Below are 24935 nucleotides of genomic sequence, written 5' to 3' on the forward strand. Positions count from 1 at the left end.
TAAGTTTAGGGGGAAAAAGACACTCATCACTCTTGCTCCATCAGACAGACTCCACCGATGGGGATCTCAGGAGACCGACATGGTAAAAAATCTTACCAGCTGCATCTGTATGTCAGATTTCCCAAAGATCTCTGAGCTGCAGCTGTGTCTAAGGCAAGCTGTGTCCAACAAGTCAAAGTATCCTGCCGAGTACTCCCGCTATTGAAGAGGTAGACATTTTCCTCTATCCAAGGTTTTCCCAGCTGGACTAAGAATTAAATTTACATGAGACCAACAGATTAACAGGAGAAAATCAAATTTAGTTTCCTATCTATGGGGAATCCACACAGACATGAAATTCCAAAGGGAGTCAGGCAAGGTGAAGCTCATTGATTGACATCCTGATCTGAGGAGAGGGGTAGAGGCTACAAAGGGGAGAAAGACCATTAGCAGGAAGGTGAGAAGAGGTTTTGGTAAACAAAGGTTGCCCTGTTATACACGTTTCTTAGGTAAAGCAGAATTTCTGTTAGTAACTCTCTTCCTGGTACAGGCTCTCCTTTCCAATGTAAATTAGGCAGTTGAAGGGAGATAAAGAGCTCTTCCTGAATCTGCTGGGTTTTGACTGCTTCTAATTCAGAATAATCTTCATGCCAAAGTGACCCACCTTGGGGCGACTGGTCCTTCGCCCCTCCAGAATTGTATAGGAAATACTGGAAGTATAAATGGCACAATCAGGCCTTGCCCACACTAGAAGACGTGGGCTGAGCAAGAGAGCCTATGTCTAAGACCCGCTTGAATGCATAATCTAGAGAGTTGTCATTGTGCAAAACCCAGCACTACTAGTTTAAAGTAGAAGAGGTTTTGGCTGCTTCTTTAAGAGGACACTCTTCATCAGGAATAAGTAAATAGCTCAAGGAATTTCAGCATAGGTCAAAGGATATTTCCAATGTAAATAGTCTCCATATTTTGGCAGGAATACCCATAAGAGGAAAGGAAATTAATACTGAGCCATCTACAGGAGAAAAATATCTTGTCTCTGAAGAACAGGAACTTCGTTCATTGATGGAAGAAAATATTAAGAAGTAAGGCTTATCAACTGTTACATGTATATTATAATAAACCAATCAATGTTAGGTCAATATCCTACAAAGAAAGGATCAGGGAAGTAATGAACTGAAAGAAAAACATATCATTTTTGTTTGTTTTTAGTTTGAAAGTGTTTAGTCCAGATTTGTAGTGTAAACAAATGGAGCAGATTATCTCCAACTCTAAGTTAAAGGAATAATCAGCCACACCTTTACTTTTAGAGGTTTTTTTTTTTCTTAAAGATTTTTTCAGTAATCTCTACAGCCAGTGTGGGACTCAAAGAGTCACATGCTCTGCTGACTGAGGCAGCTAGGTGCCCCACTTTTAGAGTTTTAATCAAAATTATTTAAGAGAAGCAAAATTAGCTGTTTAGCTTTCGTCTGTCTGCCCACTGGATGTACAAATAAGAACATGAACTAGTGACCTGACACCCACGTTTGTTCATCGTTCCTTTATGTCAGCCAGCTGGTTATATTAGCATAATACCTCCTTTTTAAAGATTTTTTGGGGGAAGCTGTCAACAACATTTTGTGGACAATTCAGGAAGCTTCTACATTGTTAAATTCTTGGGCATAAATATGGTATTGTGGTTATGTAGGAGAATACATGCTGAACTATTTAGCAGTGAAATGTCCCAATGCCTCCAACTTACTTTCGAATGATTCAGAGAAAGAAAAAAGCAAACTGGTACAGTGCTACCAAGTGGTGAATACAGGCAAAGATTATATGTAGATTTATCAAATGCTATCATATCCCATTTTCTGTAGATTTAAAATAAAACGTTGAAGGAAAATGATGTAAAAAAAAAAAAGCTTTTGAAGCATTCAGGAGGGTTTTTCCCCTTTAAGCCTTATGTACAGAAGCAATACACATAGCTTTAGAGGCTGTTATAGACCTATTTTAACTCCTGAATCACACTTTAATTTGACTAACATACAGGTTTATGACCAAATGCTAAATTTTTGTCTTCCCAAGAAATTTTAAAAGGAAGGCAATATAGGTAACTCAAAATGAATTTGCAAAATGGGATTCTCTGACATCAGACCAGGATAATAAAAATAGGAGGGATAGCTGTTTTAAGTAAAAAATATGGCAAAATCTGGGCATGTGTGATCACAGGTAAAACTGACATTCTAGTCTACAGATGGGATTAATGACCTCTACCTGAAGCCTTAGAGGAATGTTTGGGGAGAGTTCCACTGTGTTTGTATCAGTGAGGGTCTAGGCAGAAAAATAGAAACCGGTGTTTGAAAGAGAATTTAATGAGGGGAATTGGTTACACAGGTGACTGAACAGCCGAGGCTGAGAAGCCCCTGGGAACAGTGGCGCAACTCAGAGTTAGCGCAGCAAGAGGCCGCTGCCTCTAGTGCCAAGGGGCCTTTGAGAGGAAATGGTGCCATCAGCACTGGAGGCTGGGGCTGCCAGTTAAGAGCTGGAGCCAGGGCAGGGGATGTTATGAGCAGAACCCTGGAGGGAGCGGCTGCTTCATGGGAGCTGGAGGCACCAAGGAGTTCTGCACTGCCTGGGAGGGTGGGAGAAATCTCTGCCTGTCCCCTTCCTCCTCTCCTCCAACCTTTCACCAGTGCATCTCAATGACCAAACCTGTGGGGGAGTTATAAGGTGAGCTCAGGAAAAGTAATCTCTTGTGATGAAAAGCAGAGAAGGGAAAAGGCTAGGAATGGATCTGAGAGCAAGCAGCTGGAGAAAAGACATACTTTACATCTTCTTGCTCTTTTGCTGAAAGTTCTCATATTCACAGTCCTATGTGAATATACCTTTAAAAAACAAGAGGAGATATAAAATTCTAGTTAAAAATAGTTGAATTGATTTAAGACTAATGAGAAAACAATAACATCTTAAAAAGGTGGGAGTACCTGACCGGCTCAGTCTGTAGAGCATGCAACTCTTGATCTCAGGGTTGTGAGTTCAGGCCCCACACTCGGTGTAGAGATTACTTAAAAATAAAGTATTGGGGTGGAGGGGCAGAGGGAAAGAGAGGGATCCCAGCATGGAACGCAGCACAGGGCTCAATCTCACGACTCTGAGATCATGACCTAAGCCAAAATCAAGAGTCAGATGCTTAACCAACTGCAGCACCCAGGGGCCACTTAAAAATAAAGTCTTAAAAAAAAAAAAAAGACTAATGAGAAAACAAGATTTGAAAAATAATATATTCTAACTATATCTGGACTTATTCAGGATTGTTATAAAATATCAAATTTTACGCCCTTCAGTAAATAGCCAATTTTAAAAAAATAATTATATCTGCCATTAGTATTACCTAACTAATGTATGAACAAAAATCTCTGAAGAGTGAAATTGTTTTTTAGGAGAATTTACAGTCTTACATTTTGTTTTTGTTTTTTTTAGATTTTATTTATTTGTTTAACAGAGAGAGACAGCCAGCGAGAGAGGGAACACAAGCAGGGGGAGTGGGAGAGGAAGAAGCAGGCTCCCAGCGGAGGAGCCTGATGTGGGGCTCGATCCCAGAACGCCAGGATCACGCCCTGAGCCAAAGGCAGACGCTTAACGACTGTGCCACCCAGGCGCCCCTTTTTTTCTTTTCTTTAAAGATGTTATTTATTTATTTGACAGAGAGAGCACAAGCAGGCAGAACAGCAGGCAGAAGGAGAGAAGCAGATTCCCCGCTGAGCAGGGAGCCTGAAGGAGGGCTTGATCGCAGGACCCTGGGATCACTACCTGAGCTGTAGGCAGACACTTAACTGATGGAGCCACCCAGGTGCTCCTCTTGACTTTCCTATGTCTCATATTTTATGATACCAGAAGCAAGTGAATGGGGATGGAATTGAAGGTTGGTGGTAGGATGGCGGGGGAGGGAGGCGAGTGAAATGGAAGAGAGAACAAGATCTAGTTGATTTAGTTGATGAGTCCATATTTAGAAAGTCATCATAAAGGACAATCTAAATTAAAGATCATATAAAGGCAGAGGTGTTTTATTCAGCTTGTACAATCAAAAAAATTTAAGCTATTTGACATTAAAAATTGAGAATTTCATATAAAACTCTAAATTCTAGCTTCTCTTATAAATTAGGGTGCTCTGGCCACACTCAGCCCTCATTCTTCCTTGGCAGACTTGCTGGAGCATGTCCTTTCTAGTTCTCCGTGTCCCAGCTTTACCTGGTTCAGTCATGTGTGTCACTTGCCTGGCCCCTGTAGGCAAGCATCTTCTTTTCTTTCTTTTCATTCTAGACTGAATAAGGATTTGCACTAGCTATCACCTCCATGTTCTCTCCTTTCGTATTGAATCAGCTTCTCTGACACTTAAGAGTCCACTTGAGGGGCACCTGGGTGGCTCAGTTGGTTGAAGGACTGACTTCAGCTCAGGTCATGATCTCTCGGGTTCCTGGGATAAATAGAGCTTGGTTTCTGCGCTCAATGGGAAGTCTGCTTCTCCCCCTCCCTCTGCCCCTCCCAGCCCCATGATCTCTCTTTCTCGATCTCTCTCTCAAATAAATAAATAAAATCTCTCTTAAAAAAGAAAAAGAGTCCACTTGCTAAGTCACTAGTCAAATCAGTGAAACCCCAAATACTCCCATGATACATCATTTTAAATTCTTTGTGAAAGGAGGTAATGCAGGCTGGCTGGAACTGAGGACCAGGAGGGGGTTCCCACAGGACCAGCCAAGAGGGTCCTTGGCTTCCGACGGGATGGAAATCAAACAGAGCCGAAAAGGAAGTGAGAGCAGAGTTTATTGAGGACAGAGAGAGTGTATAGATATAGACAGAGCATGGGAGAAGGAAAGGAAAGGAAAGGAAAGGAAAGGAAAGGAAAGGAAAGGAAAGGAAAGGAAATCTCATCCTTTGCTTGGGACCTGGGGTTTTTACTGAGGACAGTGTCTGGTGCGTGTGTCTTCTCAGTAATCCAGGAACAAAGATGAGTGTTTAAGTGTTCTCCACAAGTCACTTACATCCTGGAGCCAAAAGTCTCTATCAGTCAGTGGTCTTGGAAAATGTTCATGACGACCCTGCCCTGTCACTCCTCAGATGTTATCTATTCTGTTAAAAGACTCTAAAGAAGTCATGAAATCCTTGATCTTTACAGTTTCTGTACTATAAGGCGTGTGTGTGTGTGTGTGTGTGTGTGTGTGTGTGTGTGTGTGGTGGGGGGGGGGCCTGTAGGTCCTAGCAAGAATGGAAGCAGCAAAAGGACGAATAAAGCAGTTTTTCATCGGGTCTCTTTAGTTTCCCTGTTTCAGAGGAATATATGAAAGTGATTGTGTGATTACACGTACAAACACATCTTTGCCCACAACTAAAAGATTTTGCATTGACTTGAAATAAGACTGTAAAACCAAAGTAATTAAAAAAAAAAAACTAGAATAAAAGTCGAACATCCAGTAATAAATGTTAACTAGCTGAGGTTAAGTCCTCATGTTGATAGCTTCCTTTAAGTCTTTTTTTTTTAAAGGATTTTATTTATTTATTTATTTATTTGAGAGAGAGCGCACGGGCGCATGAACAGGGGGAGGGGCAGAGGGAGAGGGAGAAGCAGACTCACTGCTGAGCAAGGAGCCCGAGGTGGGACTTGATCCCAGGACTCTGGGATCATGACCTAAGCCAAAGGCAGACACTTAACCAATTTAGTGACCCAGGTGCCCAGTGTTTCCCTTTTGTTGTATATACCCAGTGTTGGGAACAGAATTCCTGTCCTCTTCAAGGTCCTTCTAGCTAGACTAAGAATTGACATGAAACAGATTAACAGGAGAAAATAAAATTTAATTTTGTACGTAATTTTGACTCCACACAGACATGAACGTTCCAAAGACAGGCAAAATGAGGTATATTTGTCATTCTGAACTAAGGAGAAGAGGGTAGGGTCTGGAACTTCAAAGGGAAGGAATGCAATTTGCAGGAAGATGAAAAGGAGTAAATTTTTGGTAAACAAATGTGTGCTGGGCCACTCAGAAACAAGGGGATGTAGAGGACTTGGACCAAACAGGCCTTGCCAGGTCCCTCCCTGTCTATCATCCCTAGTTCATCGTACAATGTAGCTATCTATGATAATAGCCCTTTTCCTGGAGCAGGTCCTCAATCTAAATTCTATTTAGGCAGTTGGGGAAGTAAAGAACTTTCCTGAATCTGCTGGGTTTTGATTGCTTTTTAACTCAAAATAATCTTCATACCAAAGTGGCCCATCTTGGAGTGGTCTGCTCTTGGCCCCTACACTGGTTTCAAGTTGTTTGATACCTTGCACTCCTGCTGGACTATAAGCTCTTGATGGCAAGGATTCTGTCATTTTTTTTATATATAGCTGTATTCCAAAGCAGATAGCAAAGAGGTTCATTGCTTCAGTAAATAGATGAAAATATATGAAGAAACTTTTTGCTCAGTTGCTGCTGAAGTAAAGCTATAGTAATCAAACATAAAATTATTTTTCAGGAGGTGCCTGGGTGGCTCAGTCAGTTGAGCATCCAACTCTTCATTTCAGCTCAGGTCATGATCTCAGGGTCATCAGATGGATCCCCATGTTGGGCTTTGTGCTGTGCTCCATGCTGGGCATGGAGCCTGCTTAAGAGTCTCTCTCTTCCTCTCCCCACCCCCCACATACACACACACACGCATGCTCTCTCACTCACTCTCTCTTAAAAAAAATATTTTTCGGATTCCTAGCAACCAGGACAAAGAGAGAAGCAGCCAAGAGACTTGGCTTGTGGCCTGACCATATCCTACATTAGCCTCTGTCCCAGACAGCAGTGTGGAAAAAACAAGCAAACACTAGCTAAGAAGATCACTCTGAATTCCTTGCTGTTTGAGGAGCAAGGTACAGGGTATATATCACTGGTCTGGGTTTCAGGACAGGACTTTGGGCTCTTGGAGGAGCACAGTCATAGGGAAACTGATTTTCAAAAGGGAACCTAGTTGATAAAGAACAAAACACAGGGGCGCCTTGGTAGCCCAGTTGATTAATCGAGTGCTTTTGACTCAGGCCATGATCCCGGGGTCCTGGGATCAAGTCCCACATAGGGCTCCCTGCTCGGGGGTGGGGGGGGGAGCCTGCATTTCCCTCTCCCTCTGACCCTTCCTCTTGCTTGTGCTCTCACTGGCACACGTGCGCTCTCTCTCTCAAAATGAATAAATAAAAAATCTTAAAAAAAAAAAAAAGAAGGACAAAACACTAATGTTGTTTGCAATGGTTTAGAAGGTGGCAGAATCCCATAACTAGTCCTGGCCAACAAGACAAACTTAATTTGTAGGAAGTGATCAGAGCTAATGCACTACTCACTTTCAGAATTGATCCCAGAGGCTAGGGAATGGTCAAGACTGCAGTGGCTGGGGAACACCTTAATAGAGAATCAGGAAGGCCATTAAAAAATTCTAAATGTAATATCAGACAAGTTATTTAATCTCACTATGTGCTTTATTGTGCCATGGTGGTATGGGAAAATAAAAGTAGTGAAATATTAGAAGAAAAGATGAGATATAATGCAAAAACACTTTAAAACCTTGAGATCTTCATGTAAGTTATACTGAAAAATACTCATGAAGTGCTCAGAAAAGCCAGACTCTCCTATCCTGTGTATGCTTGAATGCTATGCTGTGCTATTCATGGACTCCTTTGAGCTCCCTCTGGTGGCACACTAGCCCTTAGTGACTACTGAGTATTTTCAAGACTCCTGTAAATTAAAAAAGAAAAATAAAACGAAAAAGGAAAAAAAAAAAACCTCTTATAGATTCTTTAAAAATGTTTTTTTGGGGGCACCTGGCCATCTCGGTTGAGTGCCTGCCTTTGGCTTGGGTCATGATCCCAGGGACTGAGATTGAGCCCCATATCAGGCTCCCTACTCAGCAGGGAGTCTGCTTGTTTCTCACCCTCTGCCCCTTCTCCTGCTCATGCCCTCTCTCTCGCTCACTCTCAAATAAATAAATACAATCATTTAAAAAATAGTTTTTTAGGGGACACCTGGCTGGCTCAGTTGGAGAGCATGCAACTCTTGATCTTGGGATTGCAAGTTTGAGCCCCATCTTGGGTATAGAGATTACCTAAAAATAAAATATTTTTTTTAAAAAACATTTTATTTATTTATTTGATGGAGAGGGAGAGAGAGATTGAAAGAGAGCACAAGCAAGGGGAGCTGCAGGCAGAGGGAGAAGGAGAAGCAGGCTTCCCACTGAGCAGGGAGCCTGATGTGGGGCTCAATTCCAGAGTCCTGGGATCATGACCTGAGCCAAAGGCAGATGCTTAATTGACTGAGCCACCCAGGCACCCCAAAATAATATCTTTTTTTAAAAAAATAGGTTTTTTTAGTTGACCAGTCTTGACTATTCAAATAAGTGAAAAAATGAATTTTCGAGAAAACAGATGCCAGAAGCAGACCCATGGATAAATGGAAACCTGATATAAAACAGAGGTGGCCTGGTAGATAAAAAAAGGACGTACAAACCAACTGGGAAGTGAGCAAATTATATGATTAGATATTTCACAGCAGAGGGAGCATGTATGGCCAATAAACATATGGAAAGATTCTTAACCTCATTAGTGAACATAGAAATACAAGCTAAAACCAGTGACATACCATTTCATACCTACCACGTTGGCAGAAACTTAAAAATCAGTCAATTTTTGTTGTTGGTGAGGAAGTGGAGCCACAGAGCCCTCATATACTCCTGTGGGACTATAAATTTATTAATGATTTTGGATAACAATTTAGTATTGGCTCATAAGTTGAAAATACCATTGCAGACAGACAGAGGAAGGAAGGAAGGAAGGAAGGAAGGAAGGAAGGAAGGAAGGAAGGAAGGAAGGGAGGAAGGGAGGGAGGAAGGGAAAAAGAAAGAACAAACCAGACCATTTCTAGTGATCTGGCATTCCATTCCTAAGTATTTACCCCAGAGAAACTTTTTTTTTTTAAGATTTTATTTTTTTTTTTTAAGATTTTATTTATTTATTTGACAGAGATAGAGACAGCCAGCGAGAGAGGGAACACAAGCAGGGGGAGTGGGAGAGGAAGAACCAGGCTCCTAGCGGAGGAGCCTGATGTGGGGCTCGATCCCAGAACACTGGGATCACGCCCTGAGCCGAAGGCAGACACTTAACCGCTGTGCCACCCAGGCGCCCCAAGATTTTATTTTTAAGTAATCTCTATACCCAACTCACAACCCTGAGATCAAAGGTCACATGCTATACCAACTGAACCAGCCAGGTGCCCCTGAGAACCGTCTTTATATACACTAGTAGGCATGTGCAGGAGTTTCTTAGTTGCACTGTTCATGGTAGCAAAAAACTGGAAACATGATTAAAGGATAAACCTGTGGTGTATTCAAATAATGAAATACTATATAGCAGTGAAAAGGTGAACCACAGCTATAGGCATGAATATGGATGAGAATCTCAAAAATGCTGGGTGGGGGATAAAAGCTATTACAGAAAAATACTTAGAATATGATTCCATTATATAAGATCAAGGACAGGAAAAACTAAAAAAATATAGGAATATATATGTAAGTAGCAAATATGTATTTAGAAAGTGAAAAATCTGGTGTTTATTATTCTTTAAACTGTATATGTTTATTGTATTTTACCCTTTCATTTATGATATATTTCACAGTAATAAAGTAAAATAGAAAGTATTCATTTAATTCTACATTCTGTGAGAGTAATGTAGGTGGGTTTAAGTCATTGCACTAGTAGTAGAAATAAAAATAGCAACAACAATAATGTCCTGAACATGAAAGAGTATCAGATCCTGAATTTTCCTTGTTACCTGAACAACTTTACTTATGGAAAAGTTTACAAAATAAAGATGGAATTTCGTTAACAAATATTGGCTGACCACCTGCCAAAATGCAAGGCAACATGTTAAGTACTGACAGAATCACAAAGGTTAATATGACATGGTCAGTGTCTCCAAGAAGCTTACAAAGTAGGAGGGGAAATCTCTACCAGTATTTGTGATCAGATGCCAGTTTTTGTGTGTGAGCTAAAAATTAGAACTTTTGCTCTCAGTTAACACACTAAAAAGAACACCTAGTACTTTTCCTTTATCATTCAAAGACTTCAGAATGTATTCAGTAAATTAGTAAGCATACCAACGAGGAGGGAACATTCTGACCTATATCAGTGTATTGTTTTTCATTCAAATAGCAACTTAGTTCACTGGAGGCTTTACATGAATGTTTATTACAATATTTATTTCTCTTGATTAAGATGATAGCAGGTGATTAATGAGTTCCATATCACAATTAAAATAAAAATTTCCCACCTTGCTGATAAACAGGAATGTCCAGACGTTAACAACTCTGAAACTTACAGCAAATCAGAGAAATGATTGCATAAAGCCTTAGGCAATGACAGTCTTTTGTAAATGTGTCTGATTATAGGAGGTTAGCACAGGTACAGCTCTAAACTATCATGAAGGTCTTAGTTCAACATACAGCTGTCCATCTGCCTTTGAACTTAAGTGTAAGTAACATTTGCTGTGAACAGTATACATTTCTCAGAATTTCTCAAAATCTTTTGTCTTTTAGTTTGATTACTATTATGAAAATGTCATACAATACAGGCTAGCAATATTGATGGCAAAATAATTAGTAATTAAGAGAGCTTTTCTTTATGGATCCTTGAATGAGCTCAAATAGAAAGAAATCAGAGGAGTATTTGGTTGATAAATGATTCCACCTGCTATTAAGTAGGCAGCACTTTGAAGGAGATCACTTAGGAATAGGAATTTCTATGTAAAAGATTATTTTTACACACATATACCAATATTCTATAGTTGAACAAACTAAAATATATTTAGTTATTGAATTTCAGAGACTATTAGAAATTATCTAGTCTAGTATTTACAAACTTTCTTCAACAGCAGCACCCTTTAAACAAAATCATATACAATAATCCAACATATAAAACTAATAAAATAGAGCTGTTCTAGAAGGGAATGGAAAATTCTTCTCTAACAAATGGAGAAAATAAGTAAGATACATCATGAGGCTTTTGATGGAAACGATGACTCACAGCTGAAAGAATTTGCACTTGACTGCCTTGACAGAGTACTTCATCAGAACGAGGACAGTCTTGCAATTCAGAATAAGAATCATGAGAAGCCATATTTCCTATTACATTCCCAGAAAGTAAATTATTACTAACAGAGACATGGCTGGTTAATATCTTCTACTGATAGTAGTCACACAACCTCAAATTTGAAAGACTCAAAATAATTATAATTTTTAAAAAAGATTGTATTTATTTATTTGAGAGAGTGAAAGCAAGAGAGATCACAGAGGGAGACGGAGAAGCAGACTCATTGCTGAGTGGACAGCCCAATGTGGGGCTTGATCCCAGGACCCTGAGATCATGACCTGAGCCGAAGGCAGACACTTAACCGACTGAGCCACCCAGGCACCCCTAAAAGTAATTATAATTTTTAATTAATCATACTACAGTTTTAGTAATGATAGAGTAGTTCACATTGGACCAATGCTCCCGCAGATAACAATTTTCAACCTTAGGTAAAGTATAATACTTACTTGAAGACACTGGAGAGTGAGTGACCAAAGCTGCCAGAAAATAGAGAGAAGTCGACCCTTAAAAGAAGGGAAAGTCACTGGAATATATCTGCAGTTTTTATGGCTTTTCTCCTAAGAGTGCTCCCCAGTGCATGCAGAGTGGAACAACTAGAACTCAAGCAAAAAGCTAGTCTTTGAGGAAGTTAGAATGACTGAAAACTGAAGGGGAAAACCCTAGACAGGAGATAACCACATAGGAAGAGTAGTGAATTCTGCATATAGATTCAACCCAAATCTTTGACTTCTGTTCTGCACATTCATCAGGGAGACTCCAAGCAGCATGGCTAAAAGAAGCAGGCTAAAAGGAGATCGAAGCAGAGATTACTGTTGCTGCTGACCATAGAGGAGACAGAGTTTGGAATTCGACTCCAATTAACTTATCCAATAGAACAATACTCAGTAGTTTCCAGAGTACCACGTAGCATCCATATTTGGCAAAAATATCATTCAAAATTTGAAGGCATAATAAAGACATTTTCAGACAAAGGCTGAGAGAATACATCACCAGCAGACTTGAAGGAGTATAAGATAGTGTGGATCTTCACAAAAGGATAAAGAGTGCCAGAAAAGGTAAATTTGTAAGTTTATATAAAAGACTTTTTCTCATTTTATTTAATTTTTTAAATATTTTATTTATTTATTTATTTATTTATTTATTTATTTATTTATTTATTTGACAGAGAGAGAGCAGGCAGAACAGCAGGCAGAGGGAGAAGAAGTAGATTCCCTGCTGAACAGAGAGCTCAACATGGGTCTTGATCCCAGGACCCTGGGATCATGACCTGAGCTGAAGGCAGACATTTAAACAATTGAGCCAAACAGGCACCCCTCATTTTATTTAATTTTTAAAACCAAGTTATTTTTTAAATAAAAGACAAAAATAAAAATGTAGAGTTTATAATATATGTAGAAGTAAAAAGTATAACAATAATGCATAAAGATAGGAACAGAACCTTACTTTTGTAAGGTTATTACATTATATGTGAAGGGGTATAATATTATTTGAAGGTAGATTGGGATTAGTTAAAAATGCCAAACTCCAAGCATCCACTAAAAACAGAACAGGTATAGCTAATAATCCAATAGAAAAAAAATTAAATGGAATGTTAAAGGTAATCCAAAAGAAGATAGGAACAGAGAAAATAAAAGAACAAAGAACATATTAAATGAATAGAAAAGAAACATCAAAATGATAGATTTAAACCAAACCACATCAATTATTCCATTAAATATAAATGGACTAAACATGCCAATTAAAAGGCAAAGATTGTTTAGACCTACTGCATGCTATCTGTTAGAAACTCACTTAAAATGAAATGCATAGGTTAATTTCTTTTTAAGTGGGCTACATGCCCAACGTGGAGCTCAATGCAGGGCTTGAACTCATGACCCTGAGATCAAGACCTGAGCTGAGATCAAGAGTTGCTTGCTTAACCAACTGAGCCACCCAAGTGCCCCTTGGTTAAATTTTTTTTTAATGGAAAAAATTACTCCATGAAAGTGTGAGTTGTTAAAAAGCTGGATTAACAATTAATATAAGATAAAGTAGACTTCAGGATGAGGAATATTACTAGAGACATTTCATAATGATAGATGAGTCAATTTCTTAAAAAGACAGAAATAATACTAAATGTGTGTACACCTGATAACAAAGCTTTAAAAATCTTGAAGGAATGGCTCTCAGTTAAGCATCTGGCTCTTGATTTTGGCTAAGGTCATGATCTCGGGGTTGCAAGATCAAGCCCCACATGGGGCTCTGTGGCTGGGCATGGAGCCTGCTTAAGATTCTCTGTACCTCTCCCTTTGTCCCTTCCTCCCATCTCTCCTTCTCTAGAAAAAAAAAATACTGGAAGGAAAAGCTGACATTACAGAAAACAGAAACAGATAAATCTACAATTATAGTTTGCAATTCAGCGTGTCTTTCTCCATAATTTATAGGACAAGTGGAGAGAACATTGGTAAGGTTGTAAATGACTTGAACAACATTATCAATCAACCAAATTGCAGTGATTGACATTTACAGAACACAGCACTCAAAAATGGCAGCATAACATATTTTCAAGTGTACATGGAATATTCACCAAGTTAAACCATATACTGGGCCAAAAAACAAGTTTCAGAAAAGTGCTGAAATGATATTGAGCATAGGCTAGTTGCCCATAACAGAATTAGATTAGAAATGATTATTAAAATATCTGGAAAATTCTTAAATATTTGGAAATTAAACACAAACTTGTAAATCACTCTTGGGTCCAAGAAGAAATTGTAAGAGAAATAGGAAAATAGTTTGAATTAAATGATATTGAAAGCATAACAGATGAAAAATTGTAGGGAGAGCTAAAGCAGTGTTTAGACAGAAATTCATAGCTTTAAATATTCATATTAGAAGAGAAGAAAAGTCTAAAATAATGACCCAAGGAGCACTTGGGTGGCTTAGTTGGTTAAGCATCTGCCTTTGGCTCAGGGTCCTGGGATTGAGCCCTGCACCCTGCATCAGGCTTCCTGCTCCATGGGGAGCCTGCTTCTCCCTCTCCCTCTCCCTCTGCCTCTCTCTCTCTGTCTCTCATGAGTAAATAAATAAAATCTTTTTTAAAAAGTAAAATAAAACAACAATCCAATATTGAATCAAGAAAAGCTGAAGGAAAGAATAAAGCTAATAAAAGTTAAGTAGGAGAAAGAAAATAATAAAGAGAAGAGCAGATATAAGTGGGGGGAAAAAAAGACCAATAATAAAAAATGTAACAATGTCAAAAGTTGGTTATTTGAAAAGATCAGCAGGGTTGCCTGGCTGGCCCAGTTAGAGGAACATGTGACTCTTGATCTCCGGGTCATGAATTCGAGCCCCATGTTGGGAGTAGAAATTGCTTAAATACATAAAACTTAGAAAAGACCAGCAAAATTAATGGCACCTAGGTAGACAGATCAAGAAATAGAGAACACAGGTTTTATCAATATCAAGAATGACAGGGGAGTTATCAGTATAAATCCTATAGACATTGATAAGATAACAAGGGGATATTATAAACAACTTTTATCGTTTTTAAAATTTGATAATTTAGAGGAAATTCCCTGTAAATACAACACAACATACCAAAGCTAGTCCAATATGAAAGGAAACAGATTGGTCCTGTATCTGTAAAGAAATTTAATTTGGGGGCGCCTGGTGGCTCAGTCATTAAGCGTCTGCCTTTGGCTCAGGGCAAAATGATCCTGGCGTTATGGGATCGAGCCCCACATCAGGCTCCTCCACTGGGAGCCTGCTTCTTCCTCTCCCACTCCCCCTGCTTGTGTTCCCTCTCTCACTGGCTGTCTCTCTCTCTGTCAAAAATCTTTAAAAAAGAAAAGAAAAGAAATTTAATTTGTTATTTAAAATTATCAAAGAAAATCCAGACACAATGGTTTCATTGATGAAATCTACCAACATTAAGGAAGAAATAACCCAATCTCAGGTGAATTCTTACAGAAAATCAGATAAGAGGGAATACTTCCCAACTCTTTTTTATGAGCCAGCAATACCCTAGTACCAAACCTGCAAAAGACAGCACCAAAAATTTAAAAAAGGGGGGCACTTGTGTGGCTTAGTGAGTGGAGCGCCCAACTCTTGGTTTCGTCTCGGGTTATTATCTCAGAGTTATGGGATCAAGCTCCGTGTGGGACTCAACTCTCAGAGGGGAGTCTACTTGAGATTCTCCTTCCTCGCCGCCCCTCTGCTCTGTGTCTCTAAATAAATAAATAAATCTTTAAAAAAATTAAGAGGAAAAAGAACAAAGAAGGGAAGGAGGGAAGAAAAGAAAGATGGAAGGAAGGAAAGAAAAATTACAGACCAATATTTTTAATAAACATAGAAGGAAAACAAACCTTTACAAAATGTTAACAAATCTAATTCAGCAGTATATAGAAAGGACAATACAATGTGATCAAATATTTCTTATCTCAAGGATGTAAGGTTGGATTGACATTTAAAAGTTACTCAGTGTAATTCACCACTCGAACAGAATAAAGAATAAAAACCACATGATCATTCTAACAGAAACAGAAAGCATTTGCTTCCACTTGGCTGTAATCTCAAAAATATTACACTGAGTGAAAGAAGCCACACCCAAAATAGTACATAATGTATGATTCATTTACACGTGGTTCTAGAACAGGCAAAACTAATCTATAGTAAAAAATCAGTACAGTTTGCTCTTGGATGGTATTGGGGTGGGGATTCACTGGAAAGAAGCATGAGAGAAATTTCTAGGATGATAGAAATATTCTTAGGGGTGGGTTAAATTGGTTTATACAGTTGTCAAATAATACTCAAGATTCATATATTTCACTGCGTGTAAATTTTACCTAAAAAAACAAAAATTAGGTAAAAAATGATCTTTGCTTACTAGGTTTGCTTTTAACAGTAGTGTGGGTTAACAGTCCTAAAAGTGCATCCTTATGCAAATAAATATTTCGAGGATAATGGAAACAGTTTTCTCACTGTTGGAGAAGGAGATTACAAATATGGCAAGGGGGAGGGTGCATATATATGTACATAAACATAAATGTGTGTACATATTTTTTTCTAGGTTTGTCTGCCGAGAGGGCCTAGAAACAATGACACATCAATAGCAGTAAGCACACCTAGCACCCAGAGTTGGTTCCTTTATTTTTCTCTTAAAATACGGAAAAAACAAAATGAACATAGCAATATCTTGTGCCAGAAATTAGAGAAGTGCTCAGAGAATGATTAGAAAAGGATCTAACCTGAAGTTTTTCTCACTACATAAATTTAGCTATTTACATTTACAAATTGAGCATGCAAGTAAATGATAGAAATGGAGTATAATCCATTGAATAAAATAAGACTCCAAGAGTCCATGCTGATTTGAATGAAGGAATTAATTAATTAATTAATTAAGAAAAAGGGAAGCTTTTACTTACAATAGAATGGTAACTAAAAGTGTAGAAGAGGGGCGCCTGGGTGGCACAGCGGTTAAGCATCTGCCTTTGGCTCAGGGCATGATCCCAGCGTTCTGGGATCGAGCCCCACATCAGGCTCTTCTGCTATGAGCCTGCTTCTTCCTCTCCCACTCCCCCTGCTTGTGTTCCCTCTCTCGCTGGCTGTCTCTATCTCTGTCAAATAAATAAATAAAATCTTAAAAAAAAAAAAGTGTAGAAGAAATGCTGAAGGGAGACATCCTTAGTGGATGTTTGAACCAGTAGGTGAAAATATGACAGTGTGTTTACATAGTACCCAAGTACTTTCTCACAAATTACTTAATATTTGCATAGAGAAAAATATTAATTTCACAATGAGGTAAAGTCTTGGCCACTACTTGCACTTAGTGAGTAAAATTAGCATTAGCGATATTGGAACAGTCTGACATCATGTGTTATTTGATATGATGCTCTCAGAAGAATATAGCATCACTTCTCTGTCATTCTTGCCAAAAATGCATAACCTGAATTTCATTATGATGAAATAGCAGATATTCAGGTTAAATGACATTCTACAAAATATCTCGTCTATATTCTCAACACTGAGGAACTGTTCTAGGTTAAAAGAGACCAATGAGTCATCACAACTAAATACAACATGGCATCCTGGTTTAAACTGTGGATGAAGAAAAATAAATAGCTATGAAGAACATTAATTTGGACAATATGGACTTCATATTAGATAATAGTATAATATCAATGTTTAACTTTTTTTTATATAAGATTTAGTTTATTTAAGAGAGAGAGAGAGCAGGGGGAGGGGCAGAGGAAGGGGGAGAGAGAGTCTTAAGCAGACTTCACACTCAGTGCAAAGCTGACCCTGGGGCTTGATCCCACGACCCTGAGATCATGACCTGAGCCGAAATTAAGAGTCAGAGGCCCAACTGATTGAGGCACCCAGGGGCCCCCATGTTAAACTTTCTGATGTGGGTCAGGTACTGGTTATGTAAGAGAATGTCCTTGTTCTTAGAAAATACACACAAAAGGGGCACCTGGGTGGCTCAGTCAGTTCAGTGACAGACTCAGTTTGGGCTCAGGTCCTGATCTCAGGGTCCTGGGATCGAGCCCTGCATTGGCTCGGGGCTTGTTGGGGAGTCTGTTTGAAGATTCTGTCTCCCTCTCCCACTGCCCCTCCCACCATTCACACTCCTTCTCTCTCTGTAAGGTAAATAAATAAACCTTTCAAAAAGAAAATACACGCAAAAGTGTTTAGGGGTAGGGGCACAGTTGACTTCTAATCTGGTAACAACTTGATTTTAAATGGTTCAGAAAGAATATATATACATATAGATATGCATGCGTGTATATGCACAAACAAGTCAACAAATTAAATATGTGTCAGAGAGAGAATGATAAGTGATGCAAAATTTATTTATTTATCTATTTGTTTATTTAAAGATTTATTTAAAATTTTTATTTATTTATTTATTAGAGAGCACAAGCAGTGGGGAGGGGCAGAGGGAAAGGAAGAAGCAGACTCCTCGCTGAGCAGGGAGCCCGATGTGGGGCTCAATCCCAGGACCCAGGGATCATGAACTGAGCCGAAGGCCACCCAGGCTCCCTAGGGGTGCAAAATTTAAACAGTTTGTGAGTCTGCTGAGTATATGGGAGTTTCTTATACTATTCTTGCAAGTGTTTTGTAAATTTGTAATTATATCAAAATTAAAAGTTTAAAGTTATTCACACTACCAGCCTGTGTATGCATAGGTCTATCAGCATGTGCATGCATGTGTATGGGTATCTGCTAAATTCAGTGGTAAGTTGCTATACTCTAAAGTGTAGGAAAAACACGAGCACGTAGTGTTAAGTTTGAAATGGTGGTGTGCATTCTTAAGGAACACAAACCCTCTATGTTGATAGTCCCACCATTCTCTATTCTTTGAATGTTTTTGTTGTTGTTTTGGAAATACTGAGAAGTCGGGGAAAGATACCCCACTTGATTCCCGCCCTTAATCAAAACAGCATGCCTCATGTTCAGGATCTACTTGGGATTAAGTCTGTCGGGCAATATGAATATTTACAATCATGACCTCAAACCTGTTCATGAAGCAATTGTATCTCTGTTGAACTGCTAGGGATGGATTACTTGAAAGATTTAGTATAATCCAAAAACACCGCAGTGTGTATCTGGTATGAAAAATGTGCTCATAAAAATCTACAAGATCGAACAGGTGGAAATGTTTTATAAACCCAAACAAATAGGAAACTTCAGTAAACTTTTTGTTTGTTTTCATCATTATCAACAGTATACACACACTTTGTTTAAAGCATCAAATAATTCAACAAATTTTATTAAGAAAAATAGCAGTGCTCTGGCCTCCTACGCATTACCCACTTTTCAGAGGCAGCCACTTTCATCTCTTGCAGCTACTTATTTTGATGTTTACTGCCATGTCTTTAAATAACATGCTTAATTGTTATTTCTTGATTTTTTTGGTTTTATAAACTATTTATTGGTTTCTTACTGTGGAAGATGGGGACCCAACTTTCTTTGTTCTCCCTTTACCCTTCCCTTCCTTCCATCCTCACTTATCCCCCATCCTCCAAAAATTGTTCTATCAGAATTTTAGTTACATTTTTTTTTAAGATTTTATTTATTTGAGAGAGAAAGAGAGAGCACAGGAGCAGAGGGAAGGGGCAGAAGGAGTGGGGAAGCAGGTTACCCACTGAGCAGGGAGCCTGAGTTGGGGCTCAACCCCAGGACCCCTGGGATCATGACCTGAGCTGAAGGCAGATGCTTAAACAACTGAGCCACCCAGGTGTCCCTGGTAACATTAATCTTAAGGGTTTACATAATTATGACTACACAAATACTAGCCAGGGCAAGTAGTGTACCATGATCACCTTTTTCTGAACACATCTTTATTTTTCCCAGAGTTAATAATTATCATGTTTTTCATTGGTTTAGTTTCTATGTACTTATCACTAATTCAGCCCCAAACTCTTTCACAGTGGTCTGAATCTCAAGAGGTTCCAGTGCATCAAATATTTGGCTTTATCTTCCAAAAAAGTCTGGCATGGCACCTGTGATCTCCTCTAATCTGCACTTGTTTGCTGTTGCATCTGGCGACAACCGTCATCCTGGAGTCTCCATTCACTATCATCCTGGTGACTCCTTTCACCCCTTGCCTGTTGTAGATCTTCTGTTTCCTGTGCTGTAAGTCATTTTCATTTTTGGTTATACTTTTGTTTTAGAGGAGCACATTCTCCAGTAACTTCCCATGAAAGATGCAAAGGAGTTTTGTTTCACTTTGTTTTTCTGTCTTGGCATATGTGAAAATATCCTTAGTCCCCCAATGTCCTTGATTTGTTAGGAGTAGGACCCTCACCAAAGACAGTAAGATTGAGCATGAATAAGTGAACATAGAGGTGAAAACCCTGTGAGAGAGTCAACGTCTGGAAGGTCAGGAATGGATTCCAGAGGACTGCCCAAGTACGCTTGTCTGAACTGAGGATGTTGAAACAAGAAGAAACTGAGGTGGCTTTACTCGGCAGTTTTGTATTTCTACCCGACTTCCTCCCTCTATCTGCAGAATGAGAGCAGAAGTTACAGAAAACAAGGATGCTGTATTTTTGTATATCTTGAGTTTGTGAAGTGTTCCAAGTTGACCCCCTCTGTGCACGTTTCTGATTACCCCCCCCCATGAGTGTTTTTTGCTTTCATCATCAGAAAAACCAATATGGGTGTTTCTATTTCATGGTGAATTTTTGTGGAGAACTAAAGGAAATGTTGCAGAGAGCATTTCCAAGGTATACAATGAAGTTTCTAATCAACAGATGATGGGAGAGAGGGGTAGTAAATCAGAGGTGGTCTGAATAGTGGAAGGTCAGTAGGGGGATCATGCATTCTACTGAACAGGATTCAACACTTTGTAGAGGGGTCTGGCCTTGTGCAGAAAGAATTGCCACAGTGTTTCAAAGAGTAATGCAGGGATATAAGGACTTTATTTTACCACTCCTTCTCCTCCCCACGGAAACTTCATTCTCCCTGTGCCTTCTTCAGACTCTCCTGCCAGAGATAGGTTACAGAGCAGGAGCTATTTCATAGCCATCCCCCATTCTGACGTCTCAGGGTTGTAGCTACTAAGAAGATATTTACCTAACTTTGGTGAGCTTTGTTCTCCTTAACACTTCATTTTCCCCCCCTGGATCCTTATAGCTGCTAATAATAGCTACTGATGAGAAGTCTTTGTCAGTCTGATTCTTATTCTTTTTTCAGTAATCTGTTTCCGGACTCCTGCCCTCCCCCCACCTCTCATCCTCAATAGTTTTTAAGATTTTCTCATTATCTTTGATTTCTACGGTTTAGCTTCTGTGTGACTTTGTGTTAATCTGCTTGTATTTATCCTAATTAAGATTCATTGAAATTTTCCAATCTTAGGATTCATGTGTAAGAAATTTCTCCACATCATCTTTCTGAAATTGCTTCTCTCCTATTCTCCACTTTCTCCTCCTGAAGTTTTTACTAGGCACACATTGGAGCTTCTCATTCCATTTTTCATATTTCTCAAATTCACTTTTGTCAATTTTTTCCTGTTACCACCTCCTGGATTTTCTTTCTTTCTTTTTTTTTTTTTTACATCTCTTGTTTCTTCTCTGTTCTTTTTCAAATTGTATTTTGCTCCCTTAGACTTTTGTTTCCTTTGAGGAGATAATAACTAGACTTTCATCTTGCCTGGCCATCTTGGTGTCTGGCTGGTGAATCTTCCTTGTAGTTATTGTTTTCTTTCTAATATTTGACTGAATTCATCCTCAGAGTTATTCATTGTATGAATTTTATGTGTTCTGGATTATGTCAGGTCATTTCTAATTTGGTTCTGCTAGGGCCTGTGGATTTTACTGGTTCTCTGTGAGTTTTTTAATTTGGGGATTTTTGTCACCTTGAAGACAGCACGAATTTGTACCACAACCACTCCCTGCAGAGGCTTTAGGTTCGGATTTCTCTTGGTGGCTCCTTTTCCATCCATGGCCCACCCTGCTAGCTTGTGTCCACGTATGTGTCTACACACACCAATGAGTGGAGTTTTTCTTCTCCCTGTTTTGAAGGCAGAGCAGCTTGTCCTGCTGCCAGCTTTACGCAGTGATCTCAGTTACAGTCCTCTGCACGTTGTCTGTGTCTGTGGTGGCGGTCTCAAGTCCTTTTCTTCAAGGGCTTTTAGACCCTAGCCCCTCACACTTATACGCATGAGGCTCTGATCCTTAAGGGACATTTGACTTCAACTTTGCAGCTTCTCTTCACTTATTGGCATCTGGGAATTTCTGGGTGGAATTTGTAGAGAGAAGAGCCAGGAAAATTATCTTTAGCTGGTAAATAAGTGGGTTTGAAAATTAAACAAAAAGATAACCAATCTCATTTCATTGCACTCCTGGTATATACTTACTACACTATTTAAGGTTTAATTTCAGATAGCTAATGGTCTATTAATTTGTAAGGTTCATCTAAGTTTGCATAGATTTTTGTTGTTGTTGTTTAACTTATTATTTGCTTACTGGTTTCGAAGAACCACAAGCAAACTTCCAGGTTGCAAGGTTGAGTACTCTGGTGAAACATGGCTGAGTGGAAAGGATGGGGCTGTAATATCAGGCAGATTCGATTCACATGCTGGCTGTAGCAGTTACTGTTCTCTGACGTTGGGTCATTTACTTCCTCTCTCAAGTCATCACTTTCTCTGTTACCAAAGTAGATGCAGTAATACTGATCTAATATAAGAGAATTAAAAGTGGTCATAACAGACAGTAGTAATTGAGTATTTACAATGTACTGATCGCTGTGCTGCAAACTTTGCTGGATTATCTTTTAATGTATGTGAAATTTTTAGTCAGGCGCCTGATGCACTGCAAATGCTCAGTAAATGTAGCTATTAGTCTCATGTAGGTTACCTTCTCCAAGCCGGGCTCTGATCCACATATGACACCCTTCACCCTATGTCACCCCTACCATTAGTCAACAAGCTTCTGCTTGAACACAGAGCAGTTTGAATTCTAGCTTTGGAGTCAGACTCCATGGATTTAAATCTTCCACTTTAGCTGTCTGGCATTGGGCAAATAAATTGCGTTCCTTATCTGTGAAACAAGGATAATAGTAGTTTCTTCTAGAGTAATTCTGAGGATAAAATAAGTTAATTCATGTGAAGCACTTACAGTCATGCCTAGGGCATTGTAAACCCTCAGGAGGTGATTGCCGTTATTTTTGTTATTACCAGAAATTTGTTATCTCCTTGAATACCTTACTTTATTTCTGGAGTGTTCTAATGTTAACAACTCAGTTTGAACTGAAATCTGCCTCTCTGTCATGTCCACCAGTTGGTCCTATTTTTGCCATCTGGAGTAGTACAGAGAAAATCTGATCTCCTTTCTTAAGATGGTACTTTAAACATCTTTTTTGTTGTTATTCTCCAGAATAAACACCTTACTCTCTTCAAGTATTTTCCACAGACATGGATTTGAGTCCTCTCACCATTCTACTGACCTTCTAAGGGCACAACCTAGTTTGAAAATCCTACAGTGGGAACACCACCATTCGGGCATTGTCTGAGGAGTTTGGGGTACTATCACATTTCCTTCTTAATGAATATTGAATATTTGGTTAAACTATTATAAATTTAGACTTTCTATTATATATAGTTTAACTCATTCATAACTGGCACAATGTTCATATGTGTTAAATTTTAGCTCTCTTATTTTGCCTCATTATTTTAGCCTTCTTAATCTGTTTCAATCCCTAGACTGCCAACCAGTATATTAGCATACCTTCTAGTTGCATGTCATTATCAAGTTTGATGAATAGACTGTCAAAATCATTCATTCAGAGAGAGAATGTCTTGGAGATGCCTGGCTGGCTCAATCAGTAGATCATGTAACACTTGATCTCAGGGTTCTGAGTTCAAGCCCCACCTTGGACATGAAGCCTACTTAAACAAACAAATAAACAAACAGAGAGAGAATATCTTGGGTATTTACCATCAAGATATATCAGTTCAATTGGCACTTTTGGGTAGTGTTACTATCAATTACTTATTATTTCCTGCCTGTATAAATTTTATTCAAAATTACTCCTTGGGTGGGGGTTTTGAGGAGCTTCAAATAGTCTCATCTGAAATAAACCTGTTAAAGCAAAAGTAAATGTATGCCTTTTTAACTGAAAATGAAGCACACATTATTAATTAAAGTTATTAATATTTTTTGAGAGTAAATGACGAGAAAGCTAATGAACATTGGAAAGAGAAAAAAATTATAATCTTCTCTAGAAGCTAGGGTCAGGGTTAGCAACAATACACTGATAGCCACAAATTTCATTTGAACTCTTAGTTTAAAACTCTGACTTCTCCACTTTTTACTCGAACTATAGAAAAGTAAAGCATACTCACCTGGCCTTTTCTTTTTCTTCATATATAATATGAAAGAGCTAATCAACCAGTAAATGAAATTAAGGCAGGAAGAAGGAACGAAGCAGAGATACCATGTATCTAATTATATACAAACTCAGTAGATGACTTCTGAATAATTAAACATTGCCTTGCATAATTTTACATACAGTGAGTCCCCAGCAGTTGGAGTTTATTACTTTGGAGCTTTACAAGCTAAAGATAGAATGTGTACAGGCTTAAGGGTCTGACTCCTGACCGCATGTAAGGATTCACAGAAACGACATTGGGAAATCAAGAAAAACTCACTGGAAGGATCACTGAGAGAGCTCTGATTTGTCTAATGGTGCCTCCCTGAAATTGACCCCCTACATTTGTGTCAGAGTACTCTAACTGAAATGCACATGTGACCATGTCTCTGTTTACTTTAAAATAAATTGTGCCCCACCAACAGACTTTCCCATTGATTTAGAATGGCATACAAGGCCTTTCATAATCAGGCCCTTGTTACTTCATCTTTCATTTCCCTATTGCATTTTATGCTATTGAACAGGCTGTTTCTTGTTTCATGCCTTTGGGCATGTGCATCCCTTTCCTGGAAGACAGCATTTCTTTCCTTTTTTTTTTTTTTTTTTACTTTCTGTCTCTTTAAAGTATTTGGGACCTTTGGGATTATCAATCTCAATCTGTCCCATCATTATAAGAGGAGGGAGAAAATAGAAGTATATCAGAGCAAGTTTGCTATATTTACCAGAATTGGTCAATATAAACCTGAAATAAATTATGATAAAGATACATACCATAATTCCTAGAGAAACCAGTAAGAAGACAACTCAAAAAATAGCTTAAAAATGAACAAAGGAATTAAAATGGTATACCAAGTAATTTGTTTAATGCATATGAAACAATAAAGTTGGAACAGAGGAACAACAATGACATGAGACATAAAGAAAACAAATTAAAAAAATTAATTAAAAAAAGAAATAGAAAAATGGTAGGCATAACTCT

The 24935-nt window shown here is 38.7% G+C and overlaps 1 protein-coding gene across 1 annotated transcript in view; it reads left to right on the forward strand.

The window, feature by feature from the left end:
* LOC148107682 (uncharacterized) overlaps positions 1 to 19720 on the forward strand; it is a 54661-nt gene extending 34941 nt beyond the window's left edge. The window contains exons 5-6 of the mRNA XM_087855988.1: positions 953 to 1061; positions 19516 to 19720. The gene's annotated coding sequence lies outside the window, so the exon portion shown is untranslated. The remainder of the gene's footprint in view (positions 1 to 952; positions 1062 to 19515) is intronic.
* The last annotated feature ends 5215 nt before the right edge of the window (positions 19721 to 24935 follow it).

This window comes from Ursus americanus, chromosome 26, assembly GCF_024610735.1.
Source record: "Ursus americanus isolate L20-20 chromosome 26, mUrsAme1.1.p, whole genome shotgun sequence".
Taxonomy (NCBI): domain Eukaryota; kingdom Metazoa; phylum Chordata; class Mammalia; order Carnivora; family Ursidae; genus Ursus; species Ursus americanus.